Consider the following 21008-nt stretch of genomic DNA (forward strand, 5'->3'; position numbering starts at 1 on the left):
CCCTGAGCTAAGCCTCTAATGGGAAGCCCCTCTTACATTTTCTCAAATTAGTAAGCTAAATGTTACAACAAACACATCCTTCCTAACCTGAATAGGAGAAACCATTATTCTCATTTGTTTTCACAATTCCTCTCATCTCATCTAATCATTACAACTTTTCTGAATTTTTACACAAAATAAAATAAACAATTCAACTTTTTTAAATCAAATAAAAATTAATATTAAAAAAATATATCCTAACAATATTTTATTCAACTTTTAACTTTAATGTCTAGTCATCTCATCTCATCTGCAAAAAGAAACAAAGCCATACCAAGACCATGCGGGTGCAAGCTTAAATGTAACATACCCCCCTTTCTAAGCCATCGAAGAAATGGAGAGCAAAAACCAAAAATATATCATAAATATCATTGATGAATTTTATTACATATGTTGAAAAAGGTTGCAAACATAAATAGAATAGCAACAAAATGAGTCGTCGTAATTGTTTCCGTACAACCAGTTTTAGATAGCTTCAAATCAATATCAATGAAAAAGATTAAACCCTGCACCTCTAAATAGTTTCAAGGCGCCTGCCAGATATTAGATTCAGGGTTATATGCAGGAGAAAAAAATATCTTGGGGGAAAAACCCAAAAATAATAGACAGCCAGAAGAATGGTTCACAGTATTTAGATGCAAGGAAATAAATTAGTCAAGAAACAGCTCCCCTGTTTTCTTGTACTTTGCTCTTTACCGAGACAAGTAGCAAAATTGTGTAACACAACTGATAAATAAGGAAAGAATAGTAGGAAAAAAAGTAGGAAAGGTGATAGCTTTCTTCAAGGGAAAGCGTTTCTAGAACACAGGTGAGGAAATAGGATTTTTGATTAAACTTTTTGATACCTCATACATTCCAGGGTATACACTATAAGGACTTACTACTAGGCCATACACGGCCACTTACAGGAAGACTCAACAAATAAGGACTAATACTTGGCCCACGGCCTACTGAAATAGCATGTAAAAGAAATAACAGACACCACTAATTAGCTTAACAGACCCGAATAAACTGAACCCAAATAAACGGAAAAGCCCATGGGAGAAGCCCATGGCCCAGGACCACGCGTGTGCCTTCCAGATAACTCTGCACTTCACTTCGAACTAACACTTCGACACTCTTGTACTTCAGTTTCCAGAAGCCCCTTAGAATCTAGGGTTCTTGACCCCATCGCTTGCCGCCGCTCCCTTGTGCTTGTTGCCACCGCTCACCTTTCTCCTCCTCCTCCATGGTCGGTGGTTGTTACATAGCCTCACCTAGGGGTGTGCAAAATTTCAAAAATTTCGACTCCATCTGACTTCCACTCCAACTCTGACTCCGACTTCGTCGGAGTCATCGGAATTTGGAGTCGGAATTCGGAGTAGCTCCAAATATCTATTTGGAGTCGAAGTCGGAGTCGGAGCTCCAAGAAGCTCCGATTCCGACTCTGAAATTTTTTTTACTGTACACTTGCGCTCGAGCGAGGTGTCGAGCGCAAGTCGAGCACACGTTGTATTGAACATTGGCTCGATCGACATGTCGAGCGGAAGTCGAGCGAACCTCTCTGAAAGAGTTCCGCTCGAGCGCCACGTCGAGCGCACGTCGAGCTCCGATCTTATGCGGAGCTCCTATAGGAGGTCGGAGCTCCGACCTCCGATCGGAGTTGGACTCCGACTCCAATTCGGAGTCGGAGTCGGAGCTCCAATTTGGCTCCGACTCTTGTCGGAGTCGGAGGTCGGAAACGAGCACTCCGACTCCGTCAGAGTCGAAGCCCAGCCCTAGCCTCACCGTTAAAACACCTTGCCCGCAAGGTGGGGGAAATTCGTTTTCAGTTTCGTGTACCCTTCCCATGTAGCGTTTGCGGCCTCTTGGCCCTGCCAGCGAACGAGTAGCTCCGCCTTAGCTTGGTTGTTGGCTTTAACCATGCAATAGCTCAGTATCTTGGATGGTTTGGGTTGAATCACACCATTCTCATCCACAGGAGGCAACGACGGAAAGGCTGTCACTTGGGATGAAAGCTTCCATTTTAGCTGTGAAACATGAAACGTGCTGTGAATCCGGGAGGAGCTGGGAAGATCTAGCTTGTAGGCCACTTGTCCTATCCTCTGCAGCACTCGAAATGGGTTAAAAAACTGAAGGGAGAGCTGGAGATTCTGGTGCTGCGTAACCGTGCTCTGCCTATAGGGTTGGAGCCTCAGGTATACTTCCTCTCCGACATTGAACTGTTGCTCTTTTCTTTTAAGGTCAGAGTATTTTTCATCCTATCCTGTGCAATCTATAAATTGTGTTTGAGAAGTTGTGAAATCTAGTCCCTTGTCCTCAGTGTGTCATCCACTGCTTCACCCCTTGCTGTACGTGGTACATAGTTTAGCAGCCTAGGAGGTAGTTGGCCATACAGAGCCTCATAAGGAGTGATCCGTGTAGAAGAGTGCTGGGTGGAATTGTACCACCACTCGGCTAAGGGTATCCACTTAGCCCAATCCTTAGGTCGATCGCCACTGAAACACCTTAGGTAGTTCTCAATAGTTTTGTTCATAGCTTCCGATTAGCCATCTGTCTAGGGGTGGTATGCTGTGCTTAGGGAGAGTTGATCCCCATGCAAGGAGAAAATCTCTTGCCAAAACTGACTCATAAACGTGCTCCCGGTCAGAAACAATGGACTGTGGCAGTCCATGTAGCTTGAAGATATGTTTAAAAAATAGATGAGCAATGTCCCTAGCTGTGAAAGGGTGTTTAATAAGGATAAAGTGGCTGTATTTAGTCAGCCTATCGACCACGACCCACAGCGCGTTGAACCCTTGGGAGTTAGGCAATCCTTCCACAAAGGCCATGGTTATATGAGACCATGATTGAGTCGGCACAGGTAGTGGCTATAGTAGCCCACTAGGTAGGGTGTTGTCCACCTTAACTCGTTGGCACACGTCACAGTTTCGAATAAACGCCTTAACATCCTTCTTAAGGCCTTCCCAATAGAAATCCCTCCGCATTCGATGGATGGTCTTATCATAACCTGAATGACCTCCCCACGGACTACTGTGTGACAATTCTAGCGGCTTGTTTTTGAATTCCTCATGCTTGGGGATATACATCCTATTCTTGTACAGCAAGAAACCCTCTCTCATGGTGTACTTATGGTCCAGCTTGCCCTTCGAGAGAGATTGCATCAGGTTCTGGACCTGTGCATCCCCTTCACACGCTGCCTTCAAATCATCAATTCACTGCACATTAGGGAACGAAATCAGCATTAGTTTAGCCTTCCCTTCCATATCCTTTCTAGATAGGGCATCAGCCGCTCTATTCTCCACCCCTTTTTTATACTCCACCACAAAGTCATAACCCAATAGCTTGGTAATCCACCACTGTTGCAATGGGGAGCCCACCTTTTGGTCCAAAAGGTGCTTGAGACTCTACTAGTCAATGCGCACCACAAAGGCTTGCCCCATTAGATAATGTCACCACTTAAGAACGGATGAGACAAGGGCAAATAGCTCCTTCTCATAGGTGGACATCATAAGGGCCCTCCCTTTTAATGTTTGGCTGAAAAAAGCTACAGGTTTACCTTGCTGCATCAAAACAGTCCCAATGGCGTTGCCCGAGGCCTTGAGCTTGTGAAACAACCATGCCTCCTCACTCCACTTGAAAGCATCTTTTTTCAAAATTTGGGTTAAGGGAGAGGCAATCCCCCCATATCCTTTTATAAACTGCCGGTAGTAACCCGTTAGACCCAAGAAGCCCCTCAAGCCCTTAAGGGATTTGGGTAGTCACTAATATTTCATGGCTAGTAACTTATCGGGATCTGCCCGTACTCCTTCTGCTAAGATTAGGTGGCCCAAATAGCCTACTTCCTTGCACCCAAAGTGGCATTTGGATCTCTTGGCGCACAACTTATGTTGCCGTAGAATTTCAAGGGTCACTTGGAGGTGCCGTACATGATCCTCCACTGTTTTGTTGTACACAAGTATGTCATAAAGAAAACAAGTATGAATTTCTGCAAGTAGGGCCTAAATACCTCGTTCAAGAGGCTTTGGAAAGTAGATGGTGCGTTAGTTAGCCCAAAGGGTATAATTAAGAATTCATAGTGGCCCTCATGCGTCCTAAACGTTGTCTTGGGTACATCTTCTAGTTTGACCAAAATTTGGTGGTAGCTTGACCTCAAATCTATCTTGGAAAATTTTTTAGCTCCATACAATTCATCCATAAGCTCTTCCACCACTAGAATAGGATATTTATCCTTGATAGTGGCCTTATTGAGGCCCTAGTAGTCGACACATAGCCTCCATGTACCATCTGCCTTACAGACCAGCAGCACCAGGGATGAGTAGTGACTTTGACTAGGCCGTATAACCCCCGTAGAGAGGAGTTCCTGCACTATTTTTTCGATCACTTCCTTTTGGTAGTATGGGTAATGATATGGCCTTAGGGAAACGAGTTTGGTTTCGGGTGGTAAATTTATGGCATGGTCATGAGTTTGAGATGGGGCCAGTCCATTACGTTTTGAAAACACATCGGTGAACTATTGTAATAGTGGTTGTAACACTGCTGGAACTTCCTCTACAGTTGTTGAGCTGGTAGTTGTAACCCCTTCCATCACTTGTAATATGATGCCTTTTTTTTCCAGCCCATCGAGCCTCTTAAAAGTACCTTCCTCTATCATTTTAGCCCCCGCCAGCCCGTGGATAGATACCGGCCTTCCTTGGTACTGAAATTGCATCACCAACTTTTCAAAGTTCCATAAAATTGACCCTAAGTCTCTTAGCCAATTAATTCCCAACACCATGTCGCAGCCCACCAAGACCAGGACATGGACACCCACTGGGAAAACAGTTCCCTGGATTAACACGTCGACACCATTGCATTTGCCTTCACTAGGAAGCAATTCACCATTGCCCACTCTCACTTGTACCTTCTCATTGGTGTCAAAAGGAAGTTTATTTTTATTTACCATTGCTAGGTCCAAAAAATTATGAGTAGACCCTGTATCCACCAAGATAGTAACCCATTGGTTGCCAATTTTTCCTTTCACACGCATGGTTCTTGGGTTGTGAGACTCAGTGAGTGCATGGAGTGAAATTTTTGGGCTATTTTGGGTTTCACCCCAGATGGGTGGGGTTGTTTCTTGTGACGCCTCCAGATTCTGCTTGGGATCAGACGGACATTCGAAGTGTTGAGACATGCAACACAAGGTTACCTGCCCCTATTCATGACATAAAAGATGCAATGTTCCTAACATGCATTTAGCATTATGCATTATTTGCAGCGGATAATGTTTTTTTTTAGCAATACAATGTACCAAATTTATAATATCCCAAATAATTAAAACATAAATCATGCATACTTAAAACATCCACTATTGGGCTAATTCGTTGAGTAACTCGCGTAACTCGACTAACGATGCCGGAATACTATCCAAAGACCTAACTATGGAGGTTGCAAGCTCTATGTTGCTACTACGGCATCTAGTCAACCTCCTCCAGACTACCAGTGTCTACTCCCTGCTTTGATCCTGACACATCGCTTACCATTCGGGGGGAATGGTAGTTGGGACTACCACGGTGAGATTTGATTACAAATCTCAGCAAGTTAATAAGAAACTTCCACACAGTTTAATGATGCATGCATGACAGTAAAAACATGAATGCATAATCAAAGTCATAAGTAAGCATAGCATAACTTGGCATATAGCATGACATAAATAACATAACTTGAACTGAATTTGAAACTTAGCTTGATGTGACATGGCATGTACGTCAACTTAAAACATAACATGGACTAGCAACATAGCATGAACTTGAACTTGAAACAGAACATGCACTTGAAACATAGAACATGCACTTGAAACATAGTATGAACGTGAACATACATAATTTGAACATGAACTTGAACATAACATGAACCTAAGCACAACATAACATAAACGTGAACTTGAAACATAACGTGAACATGAACATGACATGAACGTGGACTTGAACATAACATGAACATGAACATAACATGACATAAACATGAACTTGAAATATATTCTTGTCTCATGGGGTCACCATGATTGAGTAATCTTATCTCATGGGATTACCATGATTACATATTCTTATCTCATGGGGTTACCATGATTGACATAAACTTGAAACTTGACATGAACGTAAGCTTGAACATAACATGACGTGAAACGTGACTTGAATGTGAAATATATGAACTTGAAATCTTATTCAATGGACTTAATTAATAAAGTGACCAAACGGGTGCTACACAGGTCTCCTTGAGCCATGTGTCCCTGTCGATTACCACATCACAACACAGGTGTTTGTACCAGTTGTGAGTGCGTCAATACGTCCTCCATAGTTGTTATGGCCACACGTATTCTACGTGTCACAATTGCTGTGTCTCATATAGTGTATGCTCCACAATTGTTGTGGCCCAATGAATTGTTTGTGCCACATTTGTTGTGGACACACGTAACATAATGTGTGGCTCCATCGGCGTTAGTGCCTGATGTGCTCCAGTGACCAACTAGTTAGGCTCCATTCGCAACCTGTTGACTGTACTTTGTCAAACCAGAAAATTTCACACCTATTTAGACACTCCAGCGTGAACAAAGGAGTTCCACTAAGATATTACCCCATCCCATCGCTCAGGGTCATGATTGACATGAATAACTTAACTGGCATACATGACATTTCATAACGTAACGTGACATGAACGTGACATAAACGACAGAAGTCCTGACGTAGCGTAACATGACATGAACGTAAGACGACATACATGGCATAAAATATAATAGAAAACATTTCATAACATGGCATACATATAACAGACAATATTTCGTAACATGACATAACATGTAGCAGACACAAGATACACAAACTGTATTCGAGACGGGATGACATGAATACAAAAAATCCTGACGTACATAACGTGATGTGAGCGTAAGATGACAAACATGATATACTTTGTGACATAAGTGTAACAGAAAATATTTCATAACATGGCTTATATGTAACAGACAATATTTCGTGATATGACATAACATGTAACAGACAATATTTAGTAACATGGCATAACATATGACAGTGAATATTACGTGACATGACATACATCATACATGTAACAGATAGCATACATAATGTGACATACTTACAACAGATAGTAACATGAGACAAAATATAGTGTAACAGATAAGTATTTCATGATAGAATAATTTGTGTAACGGATAAACATGTGATGACAAGGCATATATAACAACATACGAACATAAACTGTAATTCCCTTACCCATCACATACACAGTAAACTGATAGAAAGTTAAGAGCTAAGTTACCTCGATCATCGTGTTCTACGAGAATAAAGCGCGAAACACGAGAAACTGTAAGAGGGTATTCTAAAAGTTAGAACTTTAATTTCTAACAATTAGAAAAGTGAAAATGGACAACTTAGAGTACAATTATCATTTTACCCTCTATATGTGGAAAAATGACCATTTTACTCATAACTTAAGGATTTCACATCTCAACTCTAAAAATTATAAAAATTTACATTCTTCATGTAAATTTTATCCTAGACTCAAATATCAACTCAGAAAAATTTAAAACCATTCACAAATATGAAAAACTCACAATGGCCGAAACATTCATAGGTCATTTCTCTTGATTTTGGTTGCAATTTCTTCTATCTTCAAAACCCATGATTAAACCAAAATTTTGTAACAATGATCTTCCTATCCTAAGTTTAAAAATACACTTAAAATATCTATTAAGAAAAGCTAATCATCAACACCAAACTTTTTGTAAAAAGACCCAAACTTTTTAACAAAAAGTAAACCCTTAAGTCATAAGTTTTGGCCTTAATAAAAACATCTCCAAGAATTCCAAAAAAAATCAAATCTTACTTCTAATATATTCATAACATCATCCTAAGATCAACCATGATTTAAATCATCAAACAAAAGTCACCAAAATCACAAAACAACACTTGGAGTTTTTTTGGTTTTAAACTTAGTCCAAAAATAAAAATTTTTCTCTCAACTAACTTTGATCAATCTCTTGATCCATGGCTTGAAGACATGTGATCTTCAAACTAAAACATCTCATGCTTTAAAATGTGTCCAAAAGAAGATCCAACCATCAAACTTAAAATCACATGGCTAAAATTCAACATAACATGGATTTAACCCAAAAACATCAAATCTTAGGCCAAACCGAAATCTTTTTGCATAGAAAATCATATTTTTAAAACTAATACTAAATATCTTCAAAATAACATGCTAACATGTATATAAGAGACTTAGGATCATCATATAAAAATATCAAAGCTTTTAGAATAAGATTAAACCACAAAATATTCAAACTTTCACAAAATAAAAACTGTTTTTCCACTTCCAATTTTCAAGTTTCTAAATCTAAGTAAATTTATCATCAAAAGCTTTATTCATCCAACAAAACCTCAATGAACATTCCTAAACACATGCTGACAACACTTTATAAAATTTTCGGATCAAAATATATCCATTAGCTTGGTCAAAACTTCGAAAACATAATATACTCTCCAGTTTCACGCCCAGAATGACTTTTCTATGGTTAAAAATACTTTTGACCGACCAGCATGGAATGATACTAATAAGATATCCACGGAAACTACACTCAAAGACAAATAATGTTTATGAAGAAGTCATCAAGAGAAAATACTTACAAAAAGTCGAAAATGGCCACGCAAAAAGACCTAAAAATCTGTCCGAGAGAGCTCTTTCGGGTTTCTCTCTAAGAACAATGGAAAGAAGTGTGTCTTGCACGACTTTAGACTCCTGGAGGGGGAAGTTATGGGCTTGAAAGACCCTTGATTGGAGTTGGCTATGTGACATAAAATGGAGAGTAATGAGGGCAAAGGATTGCCTGCAGCAGCTGTGAGAGATGAAGGTTGATGGAGTGAACTTCTCCTTCACATCAAGGTACTAATGGGTGCAGCCAATGGCAATGGATATTCTACCATGTGGAGGAGGAAACTTATTCAAGAAGCTTTGCTGGCCAAATTCGTGGGCCTTGGTGGACCTCAACCAAGTGGGCTTCAATTTGGAGTTTAAAGGTGGTTTGGTTAGGGTTTGAGATGCTATCAAGCCCAAAACTAATTTTTCTTGACCCAATCAAATTTTCAAGGTTTAAAAGGCTGAAAAATTATGTCATAACAAGGATTTGATTAATTAATAGCATATGGAAGTGATTTAATCAAGTAATTAAACACAATACTAGAAATCAAATTAGAAAGGATTTGGAGGCCAACTTTGGGGTTGTGGGAAACCGTTTAGGGTTTCGGTTTCAACCAAATGTTTGGGGCTTCAATTGGATTCCATCCATTTAGGGTTTCGATAGGATTGAAACTCTCTTTGGTCTGATACAATTGGTTGATCAGATAAAATAAAGTTTTGCTTAAGTGGCATAATCTCACACCTTGATTTCCTTCACAAATCTAACAAATGGTTCCTCTTCGTGCCAAGTCTCTAATATTATTTACTATGTGTGGCTAAGATCTTGCTAAGTGTCTAAGTAAAACTTCTCTAACCTAATTTGGACATTTCACACTGTGATTTTGAAAACACTGCACTAGATGCGCTTATCGAGATTACTATTCACTCCAAAAAATTGCATAATAACCTAGTATTGAAAAGTTTTAAATATTCATATTAACCTATAGTAAAAATCGTTTACCTAAATTCAATTCTAAAGTGCCCCTAAAAATAATTTCACAATTTCGAACAACCGTTTCGTCCGAAATTTTGAAAATTGGCTATTGCATCATAAAATCCTAAATAATCAACTGAGTCTAATGGTATAGACCAAAACACATTCTGACACTTCTAACTACCTCAAATAATTAAACTCATAATTCTAGCACCATATTGAGTGATAACACTGACTATATTGATAGATTAAAACCTGCACGATTGGTCGATTCGTAAAAACTTATGGAGTTTTCACGAGATTCCTAAAATCAATAGGAATTCTACCAGTGAATTTCTAGTGGGCTGTTATATTTCCTCACTTGGGACATCATTACACAACTCATCCTCACAAGTAGCCATTGCCAAATCAACTTCCAGTAACACATCTTCCAAAATGTACAACTTAGGCCTTTCGCACTTGTGCCCCAAGTGCCATTTTGAATCACAATGATTGCATAGTCCCTTTTCCCTCCCCTCTTGCATTTGCTGTTGGTTGATTTTCTGTATGGAAAATGATGGTTTTGAAAGGGTTTATTGGCATATGGTGGGTTTTTGGGATGGGAAAAAGGTGGCTGGTTGGGAGTTTTAAGGATACCTAGGCCTGGGTAGTTATGGCTAAATCTGGTTAGGTTTTTCTTGATGATGTTGTTTTTTCCTTCTTGGATTTTGGCTAAACTGTAGGCTGAGGTTAAGTCAGGGGGGTTGAACACTTTCACAATTAACCGGATGTAATCGCTTAGTCCGCTAACAAAAAAAATGAGTTTGTAGGGGTCTGTCAATGCTTTTAATCTGTTTGCTAAGGTTTCAAACCTTACTTTATAGTCCTCTACCACCCCATTTTGTCTCAATCTTGTCAAGGCCTCCATGGGGTCATCATACACACTAAGGTCAAATCTTACTAATCATGCCTCAACAAATGTCTCCCAATCTGGAATATGTCCAAATTCTTCTATTCCTTGGAACCAAGTGAAGGCCTTACCCTCCATGTGAAATGACACAAGTTTAAGTTTGTATTGTGGTAGTGTATTATGGAAAGAAAAAAAACTATCCATCTTGTAAATCCAACTTGCAGGATCCTCTCCATGAAACACCAGAAAATCAAGTCTGATGGTGCGAGCTTGGACCTCGTCGTGCAGTCGTTGTGGGTTCGACTCCTTATGATTATGGACACCGGAAGAAGAGACTCCATCGATGTTTCGCCGCTGCATTATAGCATTCAAGATTGCTAGCTGGTGTATAACTGCCTCAAGCTATCCTTTTCTGGTTGTTACCTCTGTACCAGCCCTTCAGTTGTTTGTTTTACAGCATCAAGACCTTCTTGTAATTGATTAATTATTTTTCCATCAACCATGTTTGTAATATTTTGAGAAACGGAGAATTGGTGTCTGCTGATACCACTTGTAACACAACTGATAAATAAGAAAAGTATAGTAGGAAAAGAAGTAGGAAATGTGATAGCTTTCTTCGAGGGAAAGTGCCTCCAAAACACAAGTGAGGAAATAAGGTTTTTGATTAAACTTTTTGATACCTCATACATTCCAAGGAATACACTATAAGGACTTACTACTGGGCCATACACGACCACTTACAGGAAGACTCAACAAATAAAGACTAATACTTGGCCCACAGCCTACTGAAATAGCATGTAAAAGAAATAACAGACTCCACTAATTAACTTAACAGACTCGAATAAACTGAACCCAAATAAACGGAAAAGCCCATGGCCCAGGACCACGCATGTGCCTTCCATATAACTCTTCACTTCAATTCGAACTAACACTTCGACACTCTTGTACTTCGGTTTCCAAAAGCCCCTTAGAATCTAGGGTTCTTGATCCCATCGCTTGCCGCCACTCCCTTGTGCTTGCTACCACCGCTCACCCTTCTCCTCCTCCTCCAAAGTCAGCGGTTGTTACAAGTTGGAATGCAAGAATATGGGTTTGAAAGAGTGAGAAAGAGAGATGCAAAGTCTCTTCTTCTCGCACTCAAAAAAGTTTCCATTAAAACAATCATTTTTAAGATAGCGTGGAGCTTGGATAATTTCATTTTGGAGCACACGAAAAATGTTAGTGTGCCTTCACGCATTTTTTTTTTTTTTGTAGTTTTTAAAGAGATAATATTAATAATAAAACCAAAAATACATCAGACAAATTTAGTCTCAAATGAACATTCCAAATATAAATTACATGAGAAGTGAAACAAGTATATGGCATGAATGAGAAGTAAAATTTGAGAAAAGATTTTAATTTTGATATTTTTATCGGTTTTCTGGAGTGCTCTTGGAATGAAAATGCCTTCTGTGAGAAGTTTAGCAATTGAGTCCAAGGTGTTCGAGGTTTGAGCAGATGGGAGTGGAGTGCTTATCACTGAGAGGGGCTGGATAGGAGTGCAAAATTTGAGGTTGGATTTGGACACTGTGCAATGGGCTTCAAGAACGTTGGAGGATTGTCAAAAGCATAGTAGCAAGGGATATTACTCTGCTCATAGAGAAGGAAATAGAGCATTTGTTGCACAGCAAGGTACAAACTCCCACGGTAGTTATTTGTCTCTAGTGGTATATAGCGGAGGTGGAAGTTGAAGCTTCATCATCATACCTGGGGATAGAGACGGGATGGGGTGGAGAAAACTTGCGGCGGCATTGAGGGAAGTTGGTAGCGAAGGTGGGAAGGGGAGAGTATTTTCGTCTTCTTCGACAGTAGCTTTCACGTCGTCTCGGTCGTATAGGGAGGCTTTGCAGTAAACTTGAGACGTGTGAAAGTTAGACATGTCAGGCCTACTATGGGCAGGTGATCTTCCTATTTTGGGAGAAAATCAGAGACAAGACGGAAGTGGCAGGTGGTCTGGGTAAGTAGAGGTAAATATTTTGATGGAATTACGGGATATGCAGGATTCATTAGAGGAGATGAATTCTAAAGTAAATGGGCTTATACGGTGCGTTTTGGGAAAAGAATAATTGGGGCTGGGCTTGGGGAGTGGGCTAGAGTTAGGGAATAAGAAACTGAAGGAAGTGGGTTAGGATGGTGGGCCCAAAGGGAAGGCCCAAGTTATTAGTGCAGGAGCAAGGTCAGGGCCCGGGCCCACTCTACAAGTGTGTTCTTTCTGGAGGAAGAAACCACAGCCCATAGGCCCATTGGGGGGTGGGTCAGCGACACTGACGCGGGCAAAACCTTAGATGAGGTTGCCGATGGTCATAGTGGCTTCGACGGAAGCATCGCCGCCGGCAGTGACGTCGCAATAGCTTTCGAGCATTTTGGTCATTCCATCAGTTCCCATTGTATTGGGTTCTCTGGAGGGGCCCAAAATCCTTATACTGAGACCAAGTCTTAAGTAGTGTTTGGCACAGAAAAAGGCGACGGTATACGGCGACTCTGCTAGCAGCTCGGCGATGGCAATACTACTGTCGATGGTGGAGGTGGGGGAAATCGTTGAAGGGGAAGACCTGGAACTGAGTATTTAAGATGATGGTTGCTTGACCTCATCTAGGCTGCCATAGAACTTCACGGTGAGCCATGGGATGCCTCTGAATTTGTTGTCACTCTTGGGACAGGTCCATCTGGATATTTCTCTGGATTTGGCCCATGGTAAGCTTTTTGAGGGAGCTAGATCAGATGCTATTGTTGTTGTGGAGTGTGAGAGTGTAACGTCCATCCTTGTGGTGAGACTTTTTATAAAATTAGTTTAGAAAGGACGGCAGGAATTACCGTTCGATTTAAAACTTTTCACTTCCATACCCAGAGTACAAGACTCTACGTTATAAAATAAAATGTGTTTTGAGAATAAAAGAAGTTTATAGCAGAAAACATTAATCTTAAGATAAAAAGGGCCTCTCATATAAATAAAACTCTCATGCCTAAACTTTCGTGCTCTTCTCCTTGGGTCGTGTTCGTCCTGACGCGAACTACTCATTCAGTTCCTGTGGGGGAGGGGCATACATAAAAACTAAAATGTGTCGATTACTCGTAAGCATTACTTCATACAGTTAAAATATAATAACATAGATTTTCATTCATGCATTCATCATTTCATACATACTATACGTACATGCATACATACGTTCCTTTAAAAACATCACTGGGCGAGGTTTTTCATTAAAAATGGCTTTCTTTTTTAAAAACGTATCTCCCGTCAGTGCCTTCATTTCTTAAAGAGTTCATGCATTCATACATTCTTTCTTATCACTTTCTTTGGTTGGTACACACTGTTACGTCCCGTGTGTTGGGATTAGCGATCTTCCTTTTGGACCCGGATTCCGCCTGTGACCACAGGTTGGGAATCCCTTTTCAATCAGGGGCGCAACACTAGGTGCACTACCAGTACTACTTACCCGGCATTGCAATCTGCTCATTCCTTTGGTACCCTTTTCATTTATTCATATAGCCGTTACGTAGTTTCATACATTAAATGTTCAGTCATTTCCTTTTCAGTTCAGCCTTTCAGTCCTTTCCTTTTCAGTCCTTTTCATTTAACAGTTCATTCATGGAAGAACATCATTTAAAAGTATGAGCTTAAACACCATCTTTCATGGCATTCGTAAAGCATCAGTTCATAGGGAGGTTTAAAACGCTTTCTTCGTGTCGTTCAAAGCATCGCTTAAAGCACGAGGCATCAGCCTCAACATTTCTTTTTTAGAAAATACATACAATAAATACTGTGTATAGTCATCCATTCACATGCATACACTTAATACTTTGGGTGCATAAAAAGTGGCTGCCAAGAAGGGCCATATATACGAATACCTTTGAACACTTAGCATGCTTTCGTAAAACATCTTTCGTGTCGTTTCGTAATGCATCGTAAAGGAAAAATATTTCATTTTTATTTTCATATCATTTAGAAAACTCTAGAAGAGTATGAACATAATACTTACCAGGACTCCATGTTACTTTCATATCATGCAGTCTATTCATGTGCGTGTTAGATGGCAACCTACATGTATACGCATAACCTTGACGTCATTCTCTATCTAGTGCATAAGCAACTTAAACTAGAAAAAGAACTACACTTCACTTGAGACACTCTCCTTCTATCCCCTGCTCTTACATGCCCTTTACTATGTTAAAACCATTGAGATCCACTTACGGTCACTACATCTTCCAAACTCAAGGCCTTACCTCAAGAAGTGCTCATCCACTAAGATACATGATTCACCTTAAGATTAAGACACTAAGGCCTTCGTCTTGCTCTTCTTATTGACCTCATCCCGATCCCGATACATAACTCAAGACCGACTAAGTCACGCATCCCAATCCTAGATAATACACCAGTCACTATTTTCATGTATCTTAGCTTACACTAAATCCTCATTCCCATCCATACATACCACACGGCTTTAAGTCAACTCTGAGGCTTAAGCACCGTGTAACCATGCTTAGGACAGATTACCCATTATATATGGTGAATCCGTCCGGTACATGTGTCTCACCAGATTGTACATGTACCTTACCCTTTTATCACCTAAGACTAACATATAACACGTTGATCACCTGCTTGTAGGGACAAGCGCCATACTCTAATACCAACCTTCTTTTAAGCCGGCTAGCATGACTCTTCATGCTACCCGTCCTTCTTGACAATTCATCCCAACACTTAACACGACAAGACTCAGTTCATAATTACACCTTACATCACGTCATAGCTCAAGACTACTCCCAAGCTACACTGTGACCTTGTCACGTCACCTGTCATCCCGCTACATTACTCTTACGCTAACTCCTCACTCATCATAAGCACAACTTCTTGCTTAACCATGTCACAAGTGACATGGCCCCATCATGCTTCCGCTGCGCACTCTTACACTTGTTCTGTCACTTTTCACATACTCCCAGCCATAAGCTAACTACACGGTGACACCCGTCACCTCAGACTACAAGCCACATCGTAACTACTTCGGGACACTATTCCACAGTTCCCGACACTACTCATCACACTTTATGCCCATCAACGACGTAACCATCCTTATCTTCGCGACACGCCACACGGTGTATCGCTTCACCTCATGGAGTACACTCTATGTGTACTCCCTTCACACACATTACGCCATATCACTACTACAGCACAATCCACAATACTTCACAGCACACCGCACAGACATGCCCAACACTTTACATACACAGCAACATCACATCACCACACTACACAGCGAACTCCACAAATACTAACAACATAGTCTACAACCTAACCAACCAACTAACATTTAACATAAATAACGAGGGATAGAGGGTTATACCATGGATAGGATAACCCGTGCGTTGCTCGTTGTCCAGCATGGCCAGTGACGTCGATAACTACTAGCTTGGGCAGTAGCGGTCACTACCGTGACCTTACAATGGAACTATCTTGGGGACTGGATCTAGGAAGACAACCACTGCATGTGGCTGACCACCACCGTATGCAATGCTACCCGCTACGGCTTATCTTTTATGGGCCTTAAATGGGGAGTTCAAATAGATAGTCCCCGAGATAGTCCTATCCGATAAACTCTTTTATGGGCTTTAACTCATTATTTCGGCTAAATAAAATAATCCATAATTTATCTCTAATAGTATAGGATTGGATCGTTACATACTCAAAACATAGATGTAGATTCACACTTGAGGTCAAGGGACTTCAAATAGATGAACTTATCTTTCACTTATCATAGGTCGTTACCTACTGTTGACTCCCGTGACCTGGGCCTTAAATGGGGAGTTCAAATAGATCCTTCCTTTTTTTAATAATAGCTCATTCACTAAAGAGAATCCCTTGTCAGCAACTTGACCCTATTGTAGTTTTTGACACAATTCTGAAAGTTCTGTGTCAGTCCTATAGGAAGCCTTCAAATTCTACAGCTACATAGGATCTAAAACTGTCATTCTAGCATCAATGTCAAACTGTGTGTAGGTTTCCAGCACCAATGTCAAATGCATCACATGTTCCTCCTTGGTTTTGCAGTAAACTAGAATGTCGTAAAGAAAAGAAAAATGCAAACCTTCTTAGTTAGGGCTGGAACACTTCATTCATTAATCGCTGAAATGTGATAGGGGCATTGATCAACCCAAAATGCATGACTAGGAATTTATAATGGCCTTGGTGGGTCCTAAAAGTTGTCTCGGACACATCTTCATTCTTGACTCTTATTTTATGGTACCCAACCTTAGGTCTAGATTGGAAAAAATAATAGCCCCATGTAATTCATCAAGTAGCTCATCTATGATTAGAATGAGAAACTTGTCTTTATCTATTTCCTTGTTTAGTGCGCAATATTCTACACACATACGCCAACTATCGTCTGCCTTCTTGACTAGTAGCACAGGAGATGAAAATGATGACTAGCTGAGTCTAATAATTCCAACAGACAACAACTCTTGCACTATTTTTTCACTTTTTGTTTTCTAGTAAAAGGGGTATCTGTAGGGCCTCACAGATATGGGTGCAACCCCCTCCTTGAGGATAATAGGGTGGCCAAAACTTCTCTTAGGTGGCAGCCCCTTAGGCTCATGAAAAAACCCATTGAACTTGTCCAAGACTCCCTCCAAGTTAGAAGGTAAAGTTGTATCTTCTTTTTCAAGACCCACCTCTAAAATTTGTAGGAGCAATCCCCTGCTTTCTAGTTTAGTCAACTGGGATAGATGTACCGCATATATCCATTCAGAAGACTTGGGGTTCAGACCCTTAAGAGTTACTGAACTTTTTCCCATGGTGAAGGTCATAGTCAAAGAGGCAAAATCCCATAGTATTGGACCCAAAATCCTCAACCAATGCATTCCCAACACTATGTCACATCCCCCAAGGGGCAACAAAAAGAAATCAGTAGCAAAAGAATGCCCCTACGCCAGAAAATCTGCTACCACCAACTTACCTTCACTTTTAACTCTCTCCCTATTAGCCACCCTCACTTCTATTTGCTCCATTGAATTTATGGCTAACTGAGCCTTAGAAATAATAGTGGGGTCAAGGAAGTTGTGGGTACTTCCAGTGTCTATAAGAATCACTACAGGTTGTCCCTTCATTCTGCCCAACACCAGTATTGCATGAACCAGCAATTGCATGAAGGGATATTTCAGGTGTCTCTCCACCAATGTTCTGCACAATTATTTCCCCTTCTTCCTGATCTGGTTCCACATTTTCTTCCTAAATTATTTCACTCTCTTATGAAAAATTCATTCCTTCCATAACAAATAGCCTAGCCTTTATGCACTTATGAGTGAGATTCCATTTTTCCTCACAAAAATAACAGGCCCTTCTCTCATCTTTCTTTCTTCTCATTAGTACTCACCCATTGAATGGGAAGGGTTCCCTTGGAAGCTGTAAAGTCTTTCTTGGGTGCAAGAACTCATGAACGTGAGCCCCCTCCCCCACTGTGAGAGCCTTGGGAAGGTATACTGTAATATTTCCCAAATCTGTTACCTCTCCTTGAACTGTTAATATACTTTTCTTGAATTTTAGCTAGCTCGAAAGCTGAATTCAAATTGTGAGGCTTAAGCATTCTTATGGGAAGCCTAATCTCATCCTTAAGTCCACTATGGAAACAACTGAATTTATAATTTTCAGAAAGCCCTCTAAGACGATTGGAAAATACCTCAAATTGAGCCATATAGGCCGAGACAACAGTGGTTTGCCTCAATCTGGTGATAGCCTCCATGGGATCATCATATGATGAGCTCCCAACCCAAATCTGCAAGCTTGGATGAAAGAATCCCATATATGGAAGCTTCCAGTCTCCTCAACATACTGGAACCAAACCAATGCATCTCTCTGCATGTAAAAGGAAGAGATCAGGATTTTCTAGTGATCTAGCATAGGATGTAGTGCAAAATAACTCACCTTGTATACACAACCAATGAGATTTTCCCCATCAAATCTGGGAAAATCAAGCTTAATCGAACAAAACTACATTCCCCCTGAAGTTCCCAAACCCTCAGTTTGTAATTCTTCTTCATGGTTTCTACTATGAGGGTGTTGTGAGTGGTTGTGTACCCCATTCAAGATTTCTAATAATAGATCCAATTTTTTAGCTAAATCATCCAACGATTTCTTATGACTTCGACCCTATGTTCTTGCAAGTCTTGGTGTTGTTTCATCCCAAGTACCAACTTCTCAAGCTCCATATACCTTGTGCCATCTGCCATTGTTGATTGCTCCAGTTGCCAAAATCTTCAGCTCTAATGCCAATTTTGTTACGGACCAAATGGAAAATTGTATGTAAATTTGTGAATAGAAAAATCCCTCTGATTTTTTGAGGAAATCAGCACCTCCAATATGGCATAAGCCTCGTATTTCTTCTTCGATAAAAGTTCCCAAAACATTCTATTACTCTTATAACCGAAAGCAAAATAGACTAAAGCAGAAATTACTACGGTGCCCCTAACAAGAAAATGGGCCATCTAAACAAGTAATAACCATCTACTACAAATGCTAAATCAAGCTCATAGTTTATTGAGTAACCCTAACGCAAAGGCCCACGGCCCAGCCCAGACCAACTCTTACTTCTGTTTCTATCTTCCTCTCAAAGGCAAGATCAGTTCCAGAAGTCTCTAACGATATGTAACATCCGAACCTTTGAAGATTGAGAGAGGATGGTATTGAAATTAAGAGTCATTATGCTCAACTCCCTTTATGTTTCGATGAGGACAGCACAATAGGTTCAACTCCCCAAGCTTCTTCAAGGATTTATGTTCCTTGTCTTGGATCTCCTAATTGGATGTTTCATATTGCATGCATCCTACGCGCTTGGGCTTCCTCGTTGTGAATAATATTACCTTAATTATAAAAAAAAAGCACATTCAAGGTCTAGACTAAACACGAACTCACCATCAAGAACATGCTGTCATAACCATCAAAATCTTTAATAAATCAATCGGTTTAGGACAAAAAAATAATGAAAGAACCCAACAATTTTAGGTTATGTTTGGTTGTTGAACCAAACTCAACTCATCTTAAACTAATCATTAATAAGACTTACTACTTTTTTAACTTCTATAAAAAAGTAAACTCATCTCAACTTACTTCATACATTTTAAGCTAAAAAGTTAAATTCATCTCAACTTAAAAAAGTTAAACTCATCTTAATGGGACTTACAAAATATTACTATTCACAATTCAATTCATCTCAATATCCAAACGTAGACTAAGGCCCAGTTTGGTTGTTGGACTGCACTGAGATCAACTCAGTTCAAACTAATTTTAAATTGAGTCTAACATTCATACATTCAACTCTCAATCCACTAAATTCATCTCAACTCAAAACCTCTTTACGTGTAGGACTCACAATCTTTTCTAACTTGACACCTCTTTACACGCGAAATCTATAACTTTTTTCAAATTCTCATAAATACATTTAAATTCATTTTAACATCTAAATACATCTAAACTCATCTTAAATAAGTTTTACAAAATTTACCCCACTATCATAGCTCACTACCATGAACAACCCTAAATTTCCACAACCAAACACTAGATTTGCAAAATCCACTATATGAAACAAAACAGAACAAACCTATGAATTGAAAATGTAAGGAAAAAAAAAAAAGACACGGAGAAGACAGCAAAGAATTGTAGGATTGAAATTCACTAACCCATTTGGGATATGTTTGTCTAAGAAGCCTGGGCAGTTTTGGGAATGAGAGGAATCGGCTGCTTCTTCGGCTGCTGCTGCTTCAACTTGGCCCCTTCTTCATGGATCTTCTGCATCTTGAGCAACCGCTCCATGACGAGTTCATACTCGCACTTCTCGTAGGAGTGGCGCTCGGACTCGCACTTCCAGGGTAGGTATAACTCGGACTGCCTGCACTTGTTGAGTGGGATCAAAAGGTGGGCGCATTGGTCTCTGTATGGAAGCGGGACACTCGCCTCCACCATCTCAGCCGCACGTTGCGATCATTTTCTTCCAAGATCCCTCCACTTCCATGGCTTTGCTAAATTACTTCTGTTTGTTTCGAGTGTTCTGGGAATTGTTTCTTCGCTGTATGCTTCGGCTACGCCTGTTCGAGGCTTTTGTAGTATTTGTACCGAATGGGCGCTTCGCTGGTGGCCTTTTGGCCGTTTTGGGGTTTGCAAATGCTGAGTACAGTTTTACGGAGGGTAATGCGTGTATTTTTTTTTTAAGTGTTATTATTAAAAGAATATTCTTTATTTAAATTTTAAATTTTTAACTTTCTGTTAAAAAAAAATTGCAGCGACCTTTTGCAGTTTAGAACTCTAAATATAATTTTTCTAAGGTTTGGCTTTGTTTCATAAATCCACCAATTTTTTTTTTAAAGAAACTCATTCATTCATTAGAAAAATTTACATTTATGACTGGATATATTTTG

At 40.0% G+C, this 21008-nt stretch overlaps 1 pseudogene; it reads right to left on the minus strand.

Moving 5' to 3' along the window:
• Positions 1-374: 374 nt before the first annotated feature.
• Positions 375-20774, minus strand: LOC121258543 (annotated as a pseudogene).
• Positions 20775-21008: the final 234 nt, after the last annotated feature.

The sequence above is a fragment of the Juglans microcarpa x Juglans regia genome, chromosome 3S (genome assembly GCF_004785595.1).
Source record: "Juglans microcarpa x Juglans regia isolate MS1-56 chromosome 3S, Jm3101_v1.0, whole genome shotgun sequence".
NCBI lineage: Eukaryota > Viridiplantae > Streptophyta > Magnoliopsida > Fagales > Juglandaceae > Juglans > Juglans microcarpa x Juglans regia.